Below are 8,346 nucleotides of genomic sequence, written 5' to 3' on the forward strand. Positions count from 1 at the left end.
AATCCGTAACAATACACCCTCCTTAAGGGCCAACGTCCTCGTTGGTCACGGCCACGTTAGTCACGGCTGGCTCACTAAGAAGGGTATATTGTTACGGACCGAAACCATTGCAAGGTATGAGACTTATCCCACATCGGTTGTACGGACAACTGATGTGGGTTTATAAGCCAAATGGATTCCCTCACCTATCAGACTAGTCTTTTGGGTTGAGTTCTTCTGTTTGGCTTGTAACATGTTTCCTGGACCTCAAACTGATTAGGTCCAGTCCAAGAAAAATACAATAATCTATTGTACCCTCAATCATTAGGACAACCATCCAAATCAACATCGATCAGAGTAAGCATGCGTAGTAGGAAAGTCGAAAAGTCAAACCATGCGCATTACTAGACCACAAAGATATCATAAAATATGCTTGACTGCAGCCACGTGTTGGTCGGTAGGTGTCTAAAGAAACTAAGACACCTTATTGACAGTGTATGCAATCTCAAGGCACACGGGTTATGGCAAGGTATTGTAGTGCCCCAGAAGTACTCTGATTCAAAAGTGATTCATCCAATTGTATATAGCAAGACGAGACAACTGGCGACCTAAAGAAACAGGAAAAGACAATGGGTGACAATCATAAGACCAGTGCGCCATAACCACTTGATTGGTGGAACTGCCTACTGTTAAACTAAAGACGTTTCACAAGTGGATCACAAAGTAGAACACGAACTCAGATTCTGAACCTGCAGTTCCTTCTCGACTAACAGAAAAGAAAAAACAAATTATCTGGGCTGCAAGTTTCTTAATCGAACACACTAAATTAATCAACGCACGGTTCTTGTGTTATTGATAAAAAGAACAAACTGAAAACCTCAACAATACATCGATGATGGGTATATTTATAACCATCAGTTCTAATCCTATCATATATCAAATACACAATTTAAATTAAACAAGAATAGGATTAAAAACAGATAAGACTAACTTATTAAGAGAAGAATAACTTATCTATAATAATAAACGAATTATTATTATATTAAATCTCCTCCAAGACAACCCATGAGATTTTACCGAACCGCCCTTAATAATATCGCAACATTTAATACTCCCTCTCGATATTAGCTTCCAATATGCCAATATCGCTGCAAAACTTCATAACCTTTTCTTTAGACAAAATCTTCGTGAACATATCTGCAACTTGTTCCATCGTGTTGACATATTTAAAGTCAGTCTCTCCTTGCAACACTTTCTCACGAATAAAGTGATAGTGAACTTCAATATGTTTCATTCGAGCATGAAGCATAGGATTCCCAGTTAACATAATCGAGGATATATTATATCCAAACAACATTACCTTAGCTCTCATCTTTTGATTCAACTCCTTCATGAGCTGCACTAACCAAGTACTCTCTTGAGCAACCATCACGGCTGCACGGTATTTAGCTTCGGTGCTAGACAACGAGACGGTTGATTGTCTCTACACCAAACTACATCTCCTCCTCCCATAACAAACACATACCTAGTCTTCATTATTGATAGGTTAACTAAATCTGCTCATTTCTTACCTATCAATGAATCTTACTCTATAGATAGATTGGCACGAATATACGTAAACAATATCGAAGCATTACATGGTGTGCCATTATCTATCATATCCGATCGAGACAGTAGATTTACGTCTCATTTCTGGAATTGTTTTCAACAAACGTGAGGAACTCAATTAAATCTTAGCACTACTTATCATCCTCAAACTGATGGGCAGAGTGAAAGAACAATTCACATGCTCGAAGATATGCTTCGAGCTTGTGTGATTGATTTAGGAGGAAGTTGGGATGATCATCTTCCTCTAATGGAGTTCTCGCATAATAATAGTTATCATGCGAGTATTCAGGCCGCACCATTTAAAGCATTATATGGACGAAAATGTAGAACGCTTTTATATTGGCCTGAAACAGGAGATAATCAAATGTCTAGGACCTGAGATAGTCCAAGAGACAACGGATAAAGTATTACAAATCTGTGAACGACTTAAGATGGTAAGAGATCGACAAAAGAGTCATGCAGATGTTCGCTGTAAGCCATTAGAATTTCATGTAGGCGATAAAGTCTTAATAAAGGTATCACCGTGTGGTACGATTCAGCAAGAAAGGAAAACTAAGTACTGGTTTTGTTGGACCGTTCGAAGTATTAGAATGAATCGGTACTGTAGCTTATCGCTTACGTTTGCTAGAAGAAATGAAAGGAATGCATGATGTATTTCATGTTCCTAATTTACGCAAATGTCTGGCTGATGAAACTTTAGCCATGCCTTTAAAGGATGTCAAAATCAACGAAAATCTAAAATTTTTTGAACAACCTCCACAAGTTGAAGATTTCCAAGTTAAAAAACTTAAACGGCGAAAGCTAAAGTTAGTTAAAATAAGATGGAACTCCCGAAGAGGACCAGAAGTTACGTGGGAGTTAGAATCGGAAATGAGAAAGAAATATCCACATCTGTTCTAGCGAATCTCGAGGACGAGATTTATTTCAAGGTGGGGAGGATGTAACATACCCAAAGTTTCTTTAGCCATGCCTGGCTAACCAAACTTTAGCCATGTCTTTAAAAGATGTTGAAATCAATGAAAATCTAAAATTCATAGAACAACTTCAACAAGTTGAAGATTTCCAAGTTAAGAAACTTAAATGGCGAAAGCTAAAGTTAGTCAAGATAAGATGGAACTCCCGAAGAGGACCAAAGTTTATTGGGGAGTTAGAATCAAAAATGAGAAAGAAATACATACATCTGTTTTAGCGAATCTCGAGGACGAGATTCATTTCAAGGTGGGGAGGGATGTAACATTCCTAAAAATTTGGTCCAAATTTGACAAATTTATAAAGATAAAGGACCAAAAATATTCATAAAATAAGTAATGGAGAAATAAGATAAGAAAATAAAAGTATCCTAGGTTAAGGAAACAAGGAATGAAGTCCATCCCACATGGAGGGAAGGAAGAAAATGGAAGCTCTTTATAAGGAAGAAAGTTTCCATAATAATATTCTTATGTGGCTAACCACTCTTAGTGGTCCTGGCGGAGGGTGCAAAGCACCCGACGTGCACACGCACGAGCGAGGGGCGCTTTGATAAAGCACTTCGCACGCTTGCATCGCCGCAAGTCGCTTGAGAGCCGCATTAATATTTTCGAGCGATGGAAGTTAGACCAAGACGTGACGAGCTACCAAAGTCCAGGGACTAAAAATTAAAATTTTGAATTTTTATTCATTCGCGCGACGCGAAGGATACAGCTACTTCGCGCTACGCAAAGTAGCGATTAAGTAACCGTGCCGTTGAGTGAAACGTGGCAACAAGTCATAGACACGTGTCACCAATGTTGTAAAAGTCGTTAAGCGGTCCTAGGTGGTCGATTAGGGAGTTGCGAGTAGTCGGGAGTAGTCGGGGATTACTCGGAAAATACCTAAGGAGTACTCGGCCGTGGCGGGGTGTACCGATCTAGGCAGGGAGTAATCGGGGAGTACTCGGCCGCCTACTCGGGAGTTTTACAACATTGCGTGTCACCACGTGGTGACATGTAGCAAGCTAGGTGTCAACTCATCAAACCTATTGGTATACTTCGCGCGATGCGAAGTGATGCTACGCGCTACGCTAAGGACAAGAAATATCAAAGGCGGTTTAGTAGCCATTCGCCCTACACGAACGAACAAAATAAGGCTCCTTCGCGCTACGCGAAGAACACTTTTTCTGCCTATAAATAGGCGGCCATAGGATGAATTCTCATTCGTCCATCACACCCCGATCACACACATATACCTCGAAGTTCATGGCATGACCTCGACGTATCGACACCCTCTTTGTCTCGAAATGCGTGCAAGTAGAACCTCTGCCAGTTTATTCTCTCGATTTCCCCACGATAAGTAGAAGTGTTGCCCATGTCAAGCTTAGGAATTTCTTATAAGAAAACCATACAAGGTAGGGTTTTGCCCGATTATTTTATTATATATGTCTTAGACCCTAGTCGGGGATATAGCCCGTACCTTGATTACATAATAAGTGAAATATAGACTTCATAAGAGGAGATTATAGATAAAATCTCATTATTTATTTTATATAAAGATTTTATAAATGTTTTTATAAAAGAAGAAATTTAATATATACGTTTCTTCATGAAAAAGAAATGTAGTGTATAAATAATGAACAAAGAAAGGACTCGAGGTCCTTATGTTCTAGAAAGAAATGAATATCAAGGTAAAGGTTTTGAAAACAAACTGAAGTCTGAAGCTAGATCGTGGATCTTGTATTTATAAAACGTTATTCTTGTACTATAGGTCGGAGGTAACAAGAAAGCATAAATCAGTGAGACACACTGATCAAGAACAAAGGTGAATACGTCCAAACTCTTTACGACTTTATAAATCGAGTCTCACAAATGTTTACATGGTATTATGTATCCCTAAAACTTTATAAACAGAAGTAATCGCTGGCCCTCATGCTATCATATATGTTTGTTTAGATCCTTACATATGTGGTAGACGGTGGGCACACCGCACCACACTTGCTAATGCCTCCGCCACGTTGGTCCAGACCTATGTAATGTCCGAGAGGGGATTATCTTGTGTATATTGGTAGTTGCTAAGTCCTCGACACTGTGGTGTTCGCTGTGTGGTTTGGAGTTGAGCTAGATGCTTATAATAGTAATTCAGACTTTCAGAACTTGGTTATTTACTAAGCCACGTTGGGCCAAGGCCTACGATGTCTTGAGGGGATAATTAAGTATCAAAATTATTTTGCGTCAACGTGTTCACCAGCATGTTTTGCTGATGTGTGTTATAAATTGTTTTACAGGTATTCAAGAATAGGTGTTTGGAGACAAGAGATAGCTGTTAGACGATCTGATTGCTCAGATGGAGTTTTTGTTAATAAAATAATGTAAATTATGGTTTTGTTCTTTAAACACGTTTGTACCAACTAACCGGGTGTTTAATTCCCGTCTTTTGAATATAATAATATTTTAAATCAAGTCTTCCGCTTTACAACCTTAAACTCTAATATATTTACAAAACAGTTACCAACTTATGGTCACACGCCTAGGCCCTAGAATGGGGTGTGACATCAACCGACCCAGATCTTTCATCCGAAACCGAGTGTTCAGATTCACTTTTAATTTACTTATAACATGAACTAAGTCACCTGTTATGATTAAATCATCTACATACACCAACACCACCACAACATGTTCGCCTTCAGTTCGAATAAACAAACTCGTGTCGGCTAGAGTCGGTACAAAACCATTTGCTCTAAGAACTCACCGATCTTCCCAACCCAGGCTCGCGGTGATTGTTTTTCCCTACAACGCCTTCTTCAATTTGCAAACATGACTCAGAAATTTTTCGTCTACGAACCCATTCGGCTGCTCCATATAAATAACCCGATCAATATCACCATATAAAAACGCATTGCTTACGTCCATTTGCCACAAATCTCATTGCTTACTCGCGGCTATGGCTAGAAAAACTCGTGAGGACGCGAGCTTCACAACAGGACTAAACGTATCCTCATAATCGATTCTGAACTCCTGAGAAAACCCCCGAGCTACCAAGCAGGCCTTGTACCGCTCTATGATGCGTCGGCCTTTCGTTTAATTTTTAAAACCCATTTACACGTAATTGGTTTTACACCATTCGGTTTTGGGGTTAGTTCCCAAGTTTGGTTTTCTTGGAGTGCATCTAAGTCGGTTTTCATAGCTTGTTCCCACTTCTGATCTAATAATGCATCAGTAATATATTCTGGTTCGGCTTCTAGCTCATCGACTAATGCAACATTTGCATATTTTGGATTAGCTCTTTTTATTCTCTAGGATCTACGAATAGAGGACGGACCCGTTTCGGATTCAACTGCTGAATTTTGGCCCGTTTGCTGACTTGGGGACAAACCCGTTTGCCAGGCTGTCCATCTTGGAGACCTACTTTGTACCGATACAATTAGACTTTCAGCCGAGTTTGATGCATCTTCAACTTCTTCCAACTATAGAGAAACTCTTCCATCTATTTCGTTCTTTAAGTTATTTGAATCTGGTATTGGTTTATATTTAGTTGACCACCATGTAGACGCTTCGTCAAAAATTACATTTCCGGACACGTAACACTTCCCGGTTATTGGTTAACAATAGTGCCACCGTTTCTTTTTGTTGTCATACCCAACAAATATGCATCGAACTGCTTTCTTTTCCAACTTATGTCTTAGATGACTCGGGATGAACATGTAACACACGCATCCAAAAACTCTAAAAGGACTAGCATTCGGATTAATCTTGGACAATCTTTCAAATGGCGACTCATAATCTACACCTTGTTGTGGCAAGTGGTTACTCACGTACGCAACCGTTTTCATACCTTCGGCCCAAAATCTTCTGGGAACATTCTTATCGTGCATCATACTTCTACGCAACTCTGTTAGGTGATGGTTTTTCCTTTCGGAAATTCCATTTTGTTGAGGCGTATTCGAGCACGTAAGTTGGCGCTTTATTTTGTGTTCATTCAAATAGTCCGAGAACTCTATCTGTCACACCCCGATTTCGGGCCTATGCGTGTGACCCATAGTCGGTACCTGTTTTGAAAATATATCAGAGTTGCGGGTTATTTAGCGGAAGACTTTGTTTATAATAAACTATTAATTTATTTTGAAAACTTCTCGGATAATAAATATCTAGGTGTTTGGTTTACAAACCTTGTTCGACTTGTTTGCAATATTTTAATAATTAAAAACTGAGCCATCTACATATAGCGAGCATCAATTCCATGAATGACTCTTATTCCTTGTTATCTGTATTATACTTGCTTCCCTGAAATGTGGGGGGAAAATACGTCAGCGATATGCTGGTGAATCGTTGACTCTAAAACATTTAATAAATCTTTGACTAACAAGATAGTTTTCTTGAACACACTCAGCAGAAACGTCTCTTATTTCTGGGAACTTGTGCCACTTGACATACACCCAATTAGGGTTCTCTGGGAACTGATACCCATTGAAGAACTTTGGTTATGCCTTCTAGCCTATGGCCACGTAGCCTTGCTTGATAGGCTAGACAGATATGTTTGGATCCAGTGACATGTGTACTTAGTCTGAGTTGCTTTAATTTTCTACCTTGTAACTTAGGGATCACGTAATAACTTAAATTTAGAGATCATGTAATCTCATATAAACATTTGACTGACTTGTTAAGATAAACAACCCATTTATCTTAATGACTGACTTTAAAGGCTTAACGTATTCTGCCCAAATTGTCTTTTCTGAATGGTGTGGTGATCTCGTTTGAAAACCTTTGTGAATGAATGATGTATAGCCTATAATAAAATAGGTTTATATAAATACCCGGATCGTCTCTTGATCCAGCTACAAACCTTTAGTCTAGTTTTGATAGCTTTAAACCTTGACTGACCATTTGTTTGAATAAAATATTTAGACCGGCAGTCTTTTCATTTTTTTTACCAATCATGTGCTGAGTTTCTTCTCCATGAAGAAATATCTGTAACAGATTTCTTCCTCGAGAGGAAACATCAATTGACGATACCCTTTGTATGAAAAATCTCATGTTTCTTAATCATGAAGAAACATTAATTTTTAACTATATCCCTCATATATAATGTTTTTAATCGTGAAGAAACTATATTTGACTACATTCTCTTGTGTGCAAAAGCTTTTGTTTCTTAGTCATAAAGAAATTTTAATTTAACTATAACCTTTGAATACATAATTATGATCAAGGTTTGGGCTATACCCCCAACTATGGTCTAAGCCATATAAAATAATAAAATAATAACTTAAGCAGAACCCCAACCTTTCATGGTTATTCAAAGTTTATATGCGTAAGCTTGAACGGGCAGCACTTATACTTTATACCACGTACTGTGGTGATGTAGATGTCGCGCTCTAATCAAAAACAAGTATTTTAATAACTTAAATACCTTTAACTAGTGTGAGTAAGTAAGGTTGTCTCCACAGCGAATCAAGGAAAGTGCAAGCAGTACTTACGTTTTTTAACTAATTAATTAATTATCCTAAGCAGACAGTCGATGTCAAGCAGATTAAAAGATGATTTAGAAACACAATTACTTTTGAAGTTGTAAACAATAATGAGAAAAGTTATTCACTCTAGGTTCAAGTAATGTGATATTCAACTAATCACAGATTCAACTAACTCGATTGCGTGGTAATTACTAGACCTATTAGTTTGATTGTGATGAAAAATGATACCTTAACCAAATTGTTGATACAATTGAACTTAGTCTACCTAATTGCCAGTTTGTGTTATGAAAACCAATTAAATTGCAATGACTAGTGATTATTAGTTCAATAACACAAGAGCTTAA

The sequence above is a fragment of the Bidens hawaiensis genome, unplaced genomic scaffold, assembly GCF_021521415.1.
Source record: "Bidens hawaiensis isolate Kalapana, Puna unplaced genomic scaffold, B.hawaiensis_p1.1 tig00042334_1, whole genome shotgun sequence".
Lineage (NCBI taxonomy): Eukaryota > Viridiplantae > Streptophyta > Magnoliopsida > Asterales > Asteraceae > Bidens > Bidens hawaiensis.